This window comes from Martes martes (assembly GCF_963455335.1).
Source record: "Martes martes genome assembly, chromosome: 8".
In the NCBI taxonomy this organism is placed as follows: Eukaryota; Metazoa; Chordata; class Mammalia; order Carnivora; family Mustelidae; genus Martes; species Martes martes.
This window is the reverse complement of record NC_137895.1, coordinates 116,666,217-116,680,967: the sequence shown is the minus strand read 5'-3', so window position 1 is coordinate 116,680,967 and position 14,751 is coordinate 116,666,217.

Below are 14,751 nucleotides of genomic sequence, written 5' to 3'. Positions count from 1 at the left end.
AGGCACAGGCTTAATCCAATGAGCCACCTTGGGGCCTCATGGAGGGGGGTTTTATTTTATCCAGTGCCAGATTTGTACACGAGTTGGGGCAGCAAAGAGACATAGTCTTGATTTTTAAAAATAACAAGTTGCTAAGAAATAACAAGAGTCCCTTTCTTGTTACTCTGCTAAGCACAGGTTTTCCTAAATGGAGTTTCACTGTTTTTGTCAGTTCCTTTGTGAGGGCAGCCTATTTAAATTCAGGCCCAGCTGGAAACTGAAGAAGGCAAGACTATCCCTGACAGGGCTTAAGGAAACCGGATTACAGAGTTATTGGACATAATATGTACATGAGGAAAGCCTGTGTAAACAGCATGGAGGGAGCCCTGTTCCGCCAAAAAGCCTTTTGAAACTAATTTCAAATGTAAAATAAATTAGAAAAAATAAACTTCAATAGGAAAACCAGATAGCACAATTTGTTACTTCCCTTATGCATTTTGGAGCGCATGCCAATGAGTCAATCAGGAAACAAGGCATCGCCCATTTTATCTGTGTCCCTCTGGTCCGTTCCTTCATCTCACAAAGACCCAACCATCCGTTCCGGGTAATAGGACTAGGTGTGGAACAAAGACAGCACCGGGATGAGTTAGGACGGATCCTTTGGTCTGTGTGGACCCACCTGGAAAAGGTGGGAGCGAAGGTCAGCAGCAAAACGAAGAGCTGGAAGGGGGCTATCAGGGCATCTCGGCAGAATGAGGACCAGCTGGTCTCACGGTGGGTGTACAGGGGATTTACCCTGGGGGAGTGTTTTCTTTGCCCAGACACTAACCTCAAAGGACTGTAGGAGGTACTCAAAGTGCACACCAAAGCGAACAGAAAGGATCCCCTTCTACCAAAGCGAATAGGAAGGATCCTCTTCTGTTTGTGAACACACAAATAAAGGGAAAGATACTTTTGCTCATGGATGAGAAGAATTAATACTGTTAAAATGTCCACACTACTCAAAGTCATCTACAGTGTAATACTTACCCAAATTCCAATGGCATCTTTCCCAGAGTAGAAGAAATCATTCTAAAATTTGTACGGAATCACAAAAGATCCCCAAACCACCAGAGCCATCTTAAGGAGAAAAAGGAAAGGTATCACCCTCCCTGATTTCAAACTACATCACAAAGCTATAGTCAGAGTATGTTACTGCTACTAACACAGACACACGCATGAATGGAACAGATTGAAAGCCTAGAAAAGACTCACACATACATGAACAATCCATCTATGATGACAAAGGAACCAAGAACATAGAATGGAAAAAAGATAGTTTCTTCAACAACTGGTGCTGGGAAAACTGGAGAGCCACATGCAAAAGAGCGAAACTGGAATGCTGTCTTACACCACACACAAAAATTAACTCAAAATGAATCAAGACGTGAATGTAAGACCTGAAACCATAAAATTCCTAGGAGAAAACCAAGGCAGTAAACTCCTTGACATGTGCTTTAGTGACATCTTTGTGGGTATGACTCCAAAGGCAAGGGAAACAAAAGCAAAAACAAACAAATGGGACTCCATCAAACCAAAAAGCTTCTGCCCAGCAAAGAAAACCATCAACCATCAACAAAAAAAGGCAACCTAGGGGTGCCTTTGTGGCTCAGTGGTTTAAAGCCTCTGCCTTTGGCTCGGGTCATAGTCTCAGGGTCCTGGGATCGAGCCCCACATCGGGCTCTCTGCTCAGCAGGGAGCCTGCTTCCCCCTCTCTCTCTGCCTGCCTCTCTGTCTACTTGTGATCTCTCTGTCAAATAAATAAATAAAATCTTAAAAAAAAAAAAAAGAAAAGGCAACCTACCAAATGAGAGACGACATTTGCAAGCCGTATATCTGATAATGGGTTGATATCCAAAATAATTAAGGAACTCATACAACTCAACAACAAAAAGACAAACAACCTGATTAAAAAATGTGTAGGAGACCGAATAGACATTTCTCATACAACTCAACAACAAAAAGACAAACAACCTGATTAAAAAATGTGTAGGAAACCTAATAGACATTTCTCCAAAGGAGACAGATGGCCAAAGGCACCTGAAAAGATGCTCAACATCACTAAGACGTCCCCCTCTTCACTTCTATACGTATATACGTAGATATCTATGTGTATAGATATCTATGTGTGTGTGAGGTCCAGATGTACAGCTCTATAATTCAACATCCGTATACACTACCGTGTGATCACCAGTACAAGTCTAGTTACCAAGCATCACCATACAGTTGGCTTCCTTCACACCATGTCCCCTTCTCCTCTGGTAACCACTAATCTATGCTCTGTATCTTTGAGATTAATTTTGTTGGTTTGGGTTTCTTGGGTTTTTATTTTGTTTTATTTTGTATTTTGTTTTTAGATTTCAGATAGGAGTGAAATACAGTATTTGTCTTTCTCCAGCGTATTTTACTTAACGTAATACTCTCACATTCCACCCATGTTGTCGCAAATGGTAAGATTTCATTCTCTTCTGTGGCTGAGTAATATTCCAGGAAGCATCTGCCTTCGGCTCAGGTCATGATCTCAGGGTCCGGGGGTCAAGTCCCTACCTCCTACTCCCTGCTCAGTGGGGAGTCTGCTTCTCCCTCTCTCTCTGCCCCTCCTCCAGCTTGTGCTCTCTCTCTCTCAAATAAATAAATAAAATCTTTTTTAAAAACGAACAGGAAGAAATTGTGAACAACCTAGAAACTGGACACTCAGAAATACAACCTTTCTCTTGGTTATTTTAGGGATTTCTGCCCGGGGTTGGGAGCTGGTGATCCTCCTCTGTGAAGGATCTGCTCTTTACTATCAAGAGCCAGATAGTAAATATTTTCTGCTTCACAAGCTATACTCTCTGTGTCCCAAGGACTCACCTCTGCTGTTACAGCAGGAGGGCAGTCAGGGACAACAGCTCAGTAAAGAGGTGTGGCTATGATCCAATAAAACTCTATTCACAGAAACGGGACATCTGCCAGACTGGACCCTGGGGTTCTTCTTTGCCTACCTGGCACTGGATGAGTCTGTGTATTTAGGAAAGCAAACTATTGCCCTGCACCTTGACAAAAAGCTTTACCTGGCAGTGTGGGAACAATGCTTCAGAGCACTTCCCTGTTTCTTTGAGATGAACAGGAAGGTGTTGTGAGCCTGGCCCTGCCCCATGCAAGGCACAGCTTGCTTCCTTATGTGATGCGCAACTGTTTGTTTTTTCTTCCCTGATGTGGCCAGTTGCTAATGTAGATTAACTTTGGGACACCCTGTGAAGACTTATCCCAAGTCCTCTGGTGTGACATGTAGCCCAGAAGGAGGATGCTCTGAGATGGGGTGGGTGATACACAGGGCTCAAGGACACTGCTTAAATATGCACATTGGTATCCACCAGAAGTCTTGGTTGCAAACGACAGAAGCTGACCCTAAGCATGGGAAACAGAAAGCAGACCATGTGAGCAGGCTCTCCAGGGCTCAGGGAAATGCTATGTGGCCAGGTGTGCCGTGGACAGGAGCACAGCACAGTGGCTATGGTGATGGATGCCCCCCCACCCCCACCCACCCACCGCCCCATCCTCGGGGCCCCTGCTTTGGAGTCAAAGCCCTGGGCACAGCGTGTGAGCCACAGGCCATGACTGGCTGCCACAGAGGTGGAAACAGAGCATGGGCCTTCCTGGTTCTGTTTGCCACCTGCCCTAAGACCATACTTCATGGTGGGTTGGGATTGCCTCAAAGCAAGATCGGGTAGCAAAAAGAAAGAAGACGGACAAAATGTTTTCATCTGCTACAACAGCCACACATCTGGCTTTCATAGTCAGCCTGCCAGGGAATAGTAAAACCCACGTGAACTTGATGAAGGGAAGGGCTGTGTCTCTACTGGCTCTCTCAGGCCTGTCCTAGGTGCCTGTCTCAGTCCTCGAGTGATACAGGCTCATCACTGATCATCTGGGAAGCACACCAGGGCCCCTGGGAGCTCTGGCCTGGTGCAGCATTCTTAGGGCTGTGGTGATGAATCATTATGGGGTCACTGCCAATACTTCAGTAGGTCACAACCCCCGGTTTTTTTGTTTTTCTTCCCTTTGAGAGGGAAAGAAAGCATAGGGAGGGGAGGGAGAAGGAAAGAATCAAGCAGGTTCAATGCCCACTGCAGAGTCCTACGCCGGCTGGATCTCACAACCCTGAGACTGTGACCTGAGCTGAAATCAACAGTCAGACGCTCAACCGACTGCACCATCCAGGTGCCCTATAACCTCGATTTTTAAATAAAATTATAAAATAAAATAGAATGAGGGGTGCCTGGGTGGCTCAGTGGGTTAAAGCCTCTGCCTTTGGCTCAGGTCATGATCCCAGGGTCCTTGGATCGAGCCCCACATCGGGCTCTCTGCTCAGCAGAGAGTCTGCTTCCCCTGCTTCTCTCTCTGCCTGCCTCTCTGCCTGCTTGTGATCTCTGTCTGTCAAAAAAAAAGAAAATCTTTAAAATACAATAGAATGAGAAAAAAAACAGAGAAGAAATCAGAGAGCACCACATAAGGTAAGGAAAGCAATGTTTTCTGTTCTATTTTCTTTTAAAGATTTTATTTATTTATTTGTCAAAGAGAGAGACACAGATAGAGAGAGTACAAGCAGGGGAGCAGCAGGCAGAGGGAGAAGCAGGCTCCCAGCTGAGCAGGGAGCCGGATGCAGGACTTGATCCCCCGACCCTAGGATCGTGACCTGAGAGAAAGGTGGACGCTTAACCGACTGAGCCACCCAGGAGTCCCCTTACCCCTTACCCCTTACCCCTTCACCCCTTGGTGAAGCTTGGAGGATATGCAATGGGAAATGTCTATCTTAGTCCCAATTACTTAAACATCAGGGCTGGAGGCAGAAGTGGATGTCCCAACTCTTGTTAAAGGTTTTATTTATTTATTCGACAGAGAGATCACAAGCAGAGGGAACCGCAGGCAGAGGGAGGAGGGAGAAGCAGGCTCTCCACTGAGCAGGGAGCCCCACGGGGGGGACTTGATACCAGGACCCTGGGATCATGACCTGAGCCAAAGGCAGAAGCTTAGCCAACTGAGCCCCCCAGGCCCGTGCGGATGTCCCAACCCTTAAGTGGGGAATGCTGTCCCAGGAGACCAGAAAGAGGGACAGGGGACGTCAGGTAGGAAAGGACAGGGAGTGCATGGCAAATGGCCAGTGTGTCACAACAAACAGCCTGTTCCTTTATCCTAGGGCATTTACACAGAGGCTTCCTGGAGTCACTGCTGTGGGAGGAAGAGTGAGGAGGCGGTTTAGCAATTTAACTGCTGAGTCTTCCCCTTCTATCAGGGTGCAGACGCCCTGTGCTTTTGGGTTGTGTTTCTGGCCCTCCAAGCACTGCTAAGGAAGTTAACCTCTGAGGTCCCTCTGTGGCCAGTCTGTACCATGTATGGGGTGCCTTGGCAGTTGATTATGTTTGAATAATTTCCATTTCTCCTTTAACTAAAAGCAGCAGCAGCTAACACCTGTATTATGCCTTACTATGCACCGAGCACTGTTGTAAGCCCTGAACTTGTATTGATGCTTAAAAATAAATATATATATATTTATTAATATATATACATATATATATAAATAAACATATATATATGTATGTATTTATGAGAGAGAACGGAAGGAGGGGCAGAGGAAGGAGAGAGAGAATCTTAAACAGGCTCCATGCCCAGTGCAGAGCCTGATGCAGGGCTTGATTTCATGACCTTGAGATCATAACCTGACCCGAAGTCAAGATCTGGCACTTAACTGACAGAGCCACCTAAGTTTCCCATATTGATGCTTTTAATTCTTGCAACAACTCTATAGTCTAAACACAATCATTATCCCTCTTTTAGAAATGAGACAACTCAGCACAGAAAGGTTAAGTAACATGCCTAAAGTCCATAGCTAGCAAGTGGTGGGGCAAGGATTGGAAACCCAACAATTGGGCTGCAGAGTCCTTGCCACTTTGTCATTGGAATAACGCATTAAATGATCATTTATACACTTTTAGTGAATGATTTTACTCCATATAATGTTAAGAACCTCAAATTTTTCCAAAATTTCAGCTATTCTACAATTCAACTTGTATTTCTTGAAATGCAACAGTGGCAAACAGTAAGAGTAATCTTTAATATAGATATTGATCATATTTATGGTAGTCGGTATTGTAAAGGGATTCTGTTGAATGCACAGAAACTGTGTCAAGCAATCCATTGATAAATAGCGGGGAATGAATAGTTTATAGAATCAGAATACATAAGACATAACAGAGAAGGTCTTAAGGATCATGTAGTCCAATCTCCTGATTTCATTCATTCATTCAATTATCAACACTCTGTGTGCAGGCATACACTGCACGTGAATCACGTAAAGATGATTAGGACATGCTTTCTGACTTCAAGGAGCTCACCTCTGGGCTATGAGAGCCCTCAGCTCAAAGGGTGGTGGTGGGGGTGGGGGGTTGTCTCTGGGCTCATACATGTGTCTGCAATTTATTGATTGTTAACCAAGAAAGGAGAATTAAAAACCCCTAATGGTACTTTACTGTTATATATAAACCGTTCTATATAAACATCTATAATAATTTAATTTCTATAAAGAGAATGTGTTCACATATTACAGTAGTTAAAAACTGATTTTTAAAAGTTCAAGCAAATGACTCTTGGTGGTAAAACCACAATGTGTTTTATTTCACTAGGCTAATAAGCAAGGGGGTTTGAGGAATTTGTTTTGTTTTGTTTTATTTTGTTTTGTTCTACAGAAAATAGCAGATACTAATACAGAAACAAGTCATTAAGTCTGAATCTGTTTGAGTTGGGCAAGTTCAAACCTTGGTTGCAGAACCAGTTTGAGCACAGGGGGACCTTTATGATGAGGATCCTGGGTCACTCCATGACATGGAGAGAGTTGGACCGCAGGCCTCCTGGCCAGGGACATAGTGCTTCAGGGAATCCAAGTCTCCCCTTCTCTAGCCGCTTCTTCAACCTCTTTCCCCACAAACCAGCTTCTCCTGGGTCCCAGCTGATGCTAGAAATGGGCTTTCACCACAGTGCGGAGTTTATGTCTCCCCTGTCCAACAGAGTAGTCAGACAGTGAAAATCTCTGTTTAAATTTCAGATTCCTTGCAATCCCTATCAAAATACCAACAGCATTTTTCACCAAACTTAAACCATCCTAAAATTTATATGGAATCACCAAAGACCTCAAGTCGCCAAAACAATTTTGAAAAAGAAAAACAAAACTGGAGGTATCGCAATTCCAGACTTTACATTATATGACAAAGCTGTATTCAATACGGTATCGTACTGGCACAAAAAAAGACACACAGATCAATGGAACAGAATAAAAACCCCAGAAACAAACCCACAAGCATATGGTCAATTAATCTTGGATAAGGCACGAAAAAATATCCAATGGGAAAAATTCTCTTCAACAAATGGTGCTGTGAAAACTGAACAGCTATATGCAAAAGAATGAAACTGGACCACTTTCTTACATCATTTATAAAAGTAAATTTGAAATGGATTAAAGACCTAAATGTGAGACAGGAAACCATTAAAATCCTAGCAGAGTGCACAGGCAGTAACTTCTCTGACATCAGCCATAGCAACATTTTTCTACATATGTCTCCTGAGGCAAGGGAAATAAAAGCAAAAATAAAGTATTGTGACTACATCAAAACAAAATGCTCCTGCAACTGCAAAGGAAACACAACAAAACTAAAAGGCAACATATGGTATGGGAGAAGGTATCTGCAAATGACATATCCAATTAAGGTTTAGTATCCTAAATATATGAAGAACTTCTGTAACTCAACACCCCCAAAACAAATGATCCAACACAAAAAAATGGGCAGAAGAAATGAACAGACATCTCTCCAAAGACATACAGATGGCCGATAAGACGAATGAAAAGATGCTCGACGGGGTGCCTGGGTGGCTCAATGGTTTCAAGCCTCTGCCTTAGGCTCAGGTGATGATCCCAGAGTCCTGGGATCCAGCCCCACATCTGGCTCTCTGCTCAGCAGGGAGCCTGTTCCCCACCCCAGTTGCCTGCCTCTCTGCCTACTTGTGATCTCTCTCAAGTAAATAAAATCTTTAAAAAAATCTTAAAAAAGAAAGAATGCACTGGAGGCACCTGGGTGGCTCAGTCAGTCAAGTTTCTGCCTTCAGCTAAGGTCATGATCCTGGGGTCCTGGGATCAAGTCCCACGACACACTCTCTGGTCAGCAGGGAGCCTGCTTCTCCCTCTGCCTCTGCCCCTCCCTCCACTCATGCTTGCATTTGTGTTCTCTCTCTCATGTTCAAATAAATAAATAAAGTCCTAAAAAAAAAAAAAAAGCACCGATCCGATCTAGCAGCTCCATTTCTGGGTGGATACCTGAAAGATTTGAAAACAAAGTCTCCAAGAGATGTCTGTATACCTGTGTTCACAGTGGTGTTACTTAGAGCAGCCAAAAGGCAGAAGCAACTGTACATCAAGAGATGAGTGGACAAACCCAGTGGGTACACACACAGTGGAATAGTATTCAGCCTCAAAAAGGGAGGGAATTCTGACTCATGCGACCGCATGGATGCGCCATGAGGACGTTATGCCAAACAGAAAATGCCATTCACAAGGAAAAACACTGCATGAGTCCATCTCTATGAGGTAGCGAGAGCAGTCCCCTTCATAGAGACAGCAGAATGGCCAGGGGCTGGAGGCAGGGAGGATGGGGAGTTAGTGTTTCCTAGGGGCAGGGGTTCAGTTTGGGAAAATGGAGAGAGGCCTACATGAATGGGGTGTAGAAAGGGCTAAGTCTAACGGTTGAGGCGTTCATAGTAACTTTTACTTAATGGTAATGTGATGGTAACCCCTCCATTATGTGGATTTTACCAAAATCTTAAAAAACAAAATAAAAAAATTGTAACGCGGAAACAAGAAAACACCCTCAAATTTCCTAAGACACTAGAAAGGAGTATACACCCTGCCGCGTCCTGACGGTGCTCGGGAGAAGAATGAGGCACCAACAAGTCAGCCGCAAGAGAAAGGGAGCAGGGGACAGCAGTAGAAAATACTGTTGCCCCGAACAACTCCTCAGTCCCGCTTTTATTAGACAGAAACAGTAACCCACAGAGGAGCCCAAGAAGGCCAAACATTGGTCATAGGCCTTGGAGATAAACAACAAGGAGGGCAAAATATGTCTGGTCAAGCAGTATGAAGTTCATAGTTGAACAAGCACATTCAAGGGACTTATCTAACTAGCCCAGGTGCTCTCCGGGGGAGAAAGGGGAGATAACGGAAAAATGAAGCATCCCCCGCTGCTCAGCTTCAAGGCCCTATATTGTCGTCTCCCCCAAAGGCCTGTTGCCAGTATACGTTTTTCTTAAGGCTGTATCTAAACCTGCTTGGTAACTAGTACAATTTCCCATGGGTTCTCTTTTAAGCAATACGTTGTTCTGAGGGACGGTTGCAACACCCCACCCTAATTATCTGATGGCAAAGGCTTCTCCCCACTTGGAAAGATTTCGAAAGGGGCCACGCATGAAGTCCGCCCACAGCTGGGCGCTCCTGCCTTCAGGGCCACGTGGTGCCGGTCAGTCCCGAGCAGAGGCAGGCCAGTCCGTCCTGCACACAGTTCAGCACAGATCCCGGGGGCTTTGTGATTCAGTCCTGGAGGGGTGGCTCACCCTCTGAAGAAACACTTTTCTCCTCACCAGGTGCCTTGGAGTCTCTCCTCATGGTCTAAAACCGGCATTTCCTGGCCGTCTCCCAGGCCAACGACAGCGCCAAAGAAGCCAAAACAAAACCAGAACAGTCCTCAGCTTTCCTTGGAGATTCCCTTAGGAATCCTCCTCAGACAGGCCAGAGGTGATATCCCAGCTCCGTTATTCACTCGCTGTGCTTGTCCCTCCACATCTTAGACCTCAGTTTCTTCATTTACCAGATGGAGCTTCCTGGGGTAGTTAGGGAATGAAGTAAGAGCATTGGCTGCATTTTTTTCTGTTCTTATTGTTTCTTGAGACGTCTACTCCGACTTCACTTTAGCAAAGATCTTAAAAAATGAGGTCCAGAGGCGCCTGGGTGGCGCAGTGGGTTAAGCCTCTGCCTTCGGCTCAGGTCATGATCTCAGGGTCCTGGGATCGAGCCCCACATTGGGCTCTCTGCTCAGCAGGGAGCCTGCTTCCCCCCCAATCCCCGCCTGCCTCTCTGCCTACTTGTGATTTCTCTCTCTCTGTGTCAAAAAAATAAAATCTTTAAAAAAAAAAGAGGTCCATGTTACCACTAAAAACAAAGAAAACCACCCCCAAATCAGGGACGACTGTGACTAGGATGTTGTTAGAACTGGGCAGGGAAGAGGGATGCCCCAGGCCAGCTTCAGTTAGGGTGACCCATAGGCCCCTATTATGTGTTGGTTCCTCTTTGCTCTGATGGGACCAGAAATCTTCCTCGGAACAAAAACCAACAAAAGCAAAAACACCTGCATCATCTAGGGCTTAGGAGACCCTCAGATTGTCTCCATTCATTCCTCATTATTTTCTTTAAACACTCGGGGGATACACACACACACACATACACACACATGGGGATATATATAAATATATATATATATACACACACACACACATATATATATACACACACATATATATACACACACACACACACACATATATATATATATATATAAAACAGGTGATGATCTGCTTTTATTAAGACACTTTGCCTCATTAAATTCAGGTAACTTGGAAGGGATGTGGGAAATTTGGGCAGGGTGTGTGGAAATGCAATAATTAGAGAATTGAACACTAGGACTTACAACATGGCAGAGACAGCTTTAGAAGATCTTAGGCTGACCACACTTTTGAGTGATGTGAAAAATTTACATTTGTTCCTGCCACACTTCTGACTCAGCGCTCAGAACTGCACTCCAAACAGTCTCACTGTCTCCCCCAGTCACACGAACAAACTCCCTTTCACACACCCGTACACGGAAGACTTCCCTCACACAAGCCCACATTCACCCACTTGTTGACTCTGGTACTGTCCACACAGACACCTTTTCATGCTATTCCAACAGAGAAACCCAGATGCCCACCAGCACGGGCGTCTGTGTTACCTGCACACTTAAGCCACATCCTGGCGTTCAGGCCTCCTTCCGTCAGGTTTGCCTGCACGCTGTTGCTGCTTCTTCGGCTTTCTGCCAAGTTCTCCACATAAATCCCCTGCAACGAGTATGTATCTGGTGACCATGCCCTGTTGGGCACTGTCATGACCCCTGGGAGCGAGAGAACTGAGGAAGAGGTGGTCTTTGCTCTCAGGGAATTCAGAATCTACTGGAGAAGGGGGATGGCGGCAGGGGGTGGGCAAGGGGGAACAGTGTAAAAATCTAAATGTTTGGGGTGAGGCTGGTCCTAAAACTGAGGTAGGGATAAGGAAAAGGGATGGCAAAGGGCAGGGGGGGAGGTGAGGCCACAAGGAAGAGAAAAGTGTCTTTAACCTGGAGAGGTCAGGAAAGACAGGTGTTGATAAGAAGGGAGTGCTTGAGAATAATCTTGAAAAGTTAAAAAGATTTTGCCAGGTGGGGTAGGAGGAGAGGTTGCTCACCGGAGAGGTTGTGAAGAAGGGGAGAATCCGCATGGCGTGGCCAGGGTGTGATATGCCAGAGCAAAGAGGGGAAGACAGGGTCGGGCCGGGGGGACTGGGAGGTAAAACAGGGCAGATGATGAAAATACTTTTTTGCTTTGCAAAGGAACTTGGAATTTACTCAATATTCAGTGGTGAGGCATAAAGGGCGCTTTTGGTGGCAAGGAACAGGAAAAGTTGATTCTGAAGGCAACCAGTAACAAAACGGATTAACTCATGTAACTGGAAGCCCAGAGTGAGGGCACAATATGCTCAGTGTCATCAGAGGCCCAGGATATTCTCACCTGTTTCCTATTCTGGCCTCATCATGTTGCTCACGATCCCAAAATGGCTGCAGTGGCCTCAGGCACTGCATCCTCACATAGCATCCAGAGGCAGAAAAGAATTACCTCTCTTTTTTGTGTCTCCTTTTGTGTGTGTCTGTGTCTCTCTCTCTCTCTTTTTTTACTTACATAATCTCTACACTGTACAATGTGGGGCTCAAACTCACGACTCCAAGATTAAGAGTTGTATGCTCTTCCGACTGAGCCAGCCAAGTCTCTTTTTAAAAACTAGGAATCCTGTTCCAGAATCTTCCCCATTCCAGCGAGCTTCCTTTCACCCTTCAAGTTCATATATCCTTTCCCAAATCAATGATTAGCAAGATTTACTTGATTGGCTTGGCCAATCAAGACCTGTTGCCTGCTGCCGGAGTTGGAGTCCGGGGGTCCTGGAAGCCCATGACTGACAGAGAACTGGACAAAATCTTGGCTCTGTAGGCAGAGGGGGTGCAAGTCCCCTGGAGGGGTGAGGGTGGTGGTGTGACACAAATTTGCAATGCAGAAAAGTGACTGGGACAGTAGTTTGCAGGGTAAGAGAGAGAGAAATGAGAGTAGAGGCTGGAAAACCAGTGTTAAGGGGTGTGAAAGGACAGCCTCTATCAGGGCAAATGCATTCAGGGAAAAGGGGACTAGAGTGGATGGTATTTAAATATTTCATTTATTATTTATTTATTTGACAGACAGAGATCACAAGCAGGCAAAGAGAGAGAGGAGGAAGCAGGCTCCCTGCTGAGCAGAGAGCCCCATGCGGGGCTTGATCCCAGGACCCTGGGATCATGACTTGAGCCGAAGGCAGAGGCCCAACCCACTGAGCCACCCAGGCACCCCAGATGGTATTTAAGACATGGAAGAGATGGAAGTCTGATGGCCGATGATGAGGGAGGAAGAGCTGGGTGACCCCTGGTGCCTCAGGGCACTCACACTTTCCTGTGCCAAATTCACCCAAGAAACCTCAGCACAGCCACTCTGGGCCTCTCCAAAAGAAGGCTTTCCAAACCCTTCGAGATCCCTCGGAGAATGGGGACCCATGTTGACCAGAGGCATGTGGTTCCTTCTGCCATGAACTCACCTTCCTTTTTGGAATCTTTTAACCCACTGACTGTTCTTCGCCGCCTCTCCTGCTCATTCTTCTTCCTGCGCCTCATCTGTAAATCTGCACCTGCCTTAGGCTTCTTAGGCCAGAGAATTTCAGAAGGGGGTGCCTGGGATCTTGCTTGGTGTGTAGGCCACAGACCATTTTAAGAAGTTCAAGACCTAGGTCCTCAATTTCCATACATTCTCTTCCCAAGGCTGTTCTGTCCCAGAACGTGCCTGGATAGAGGTGTGGGTTCTCCTTCCCACATCTAACAAAAGACCTTCCAATATCTTTCTGAACCTTATTGAGATTTATTGCTCCAGGGAGTAAAACCCTTCAGAATTTTCTGCTCTGAGGAACTTCTGGTGAGAATAAAGTCAAGAGAATGTCAGAGGGAAAAGCCATAGGCAAAGGGATTGATTTCATCGCAGAGGCAAACTCAAGGTGAGGCTCTGTGCCTTACCTATTTATCTTAGAAGCAGAACTCAGAAGATGGTTGTCCTAGGAGGTATATTCGCAAATTTATTTAATCTGAAAAAAAAAGTCAGACTTTTGATGACAGCAAGTCTGCAGGGGGTTGATTTGATTTTATAATGGAGAACACAATATTTTTATAATGGAGAACACAATATTCTTTGCAATTTGGCTAGGTGGGATGTCCCCTGAAGCAATGGACAAAATACACAGCTCCCAGTGTTTTATAAAGTTAATGGGAGTTATGCATGTGATGAAATTTTTGTTAAAATATTTTATTAGCAAATAATAATTTAATAATAAATAATTTTAGTAGTCTTGATAAAATCCTTATTCTATTTTCCAGAAACTGGGAGAACAAATGAATTTAATGACAGGTAACAAATCTTTTTCCAACTCCAGTGGTTTCCAATTCTGTGTTTTCATCAAAATTGAAAGATGGCCTAATAGACCTGTCAGCTGATAGGTCTTTATAAATAACATTTCATGATAGATCACTAGAGATTTTTGACTTATAACTCAGATGACTGTAAAAGAATTGGGTGAGAGCTACTGTACTAAAAATCCTTGCCTCACCTATGTATTTACAAGAAAAACACATAGTTTCATCAGTTCATCAGTTTCATCAGTTCTTCTATCAATAAAAATGAAAAAATAGGAAAAATACTGTTGCTGAATCTTGTCCCAACCTAAAAAGAATACTCACCCACACATATATAATCTAATTTGCAAACAATGACACTCATTTCACAAAGAAGTGTTTAATGAAACACCTACAAGTCATCAACTGTTGTTTCTAATTTAGTAAGTAGTAATTACGTTGTTTGATCAGTTATGCACTAATATTAACTGTAATGACAACTCAATCCAGAAGAAAAAATTCTAACACCAGTGATTATGATTTCAGAAAAAACCCCAAACACCAAAAAACACAAAACACTGATAGAGAAGTGTGATATGGTGATAAATAAATGACTTACAAGCTTAAAGATACACCGCATTAGGAAAATACTTTGTGAAGAAGTGGGATGGAAAGGCTCTAGGGTCTTGCCACTTGCCATATCAGCCCAACGGATTGCAAACAAGGGTTCAAGGAGGAAGAGGGAAGTATACCAAATTTCCAACTGTTAAAGAAGAGCATGTTCATGCATTTTTTTTTTTGAAGAAAATGGGTGATAGTGGCTGTGAAATCAGTACTGTATTTGGATTCCCTTCTATATATTTAAAAGAGCAATATGGTAACTCTACCTAAAAATTTGAATGCCTCTAATATG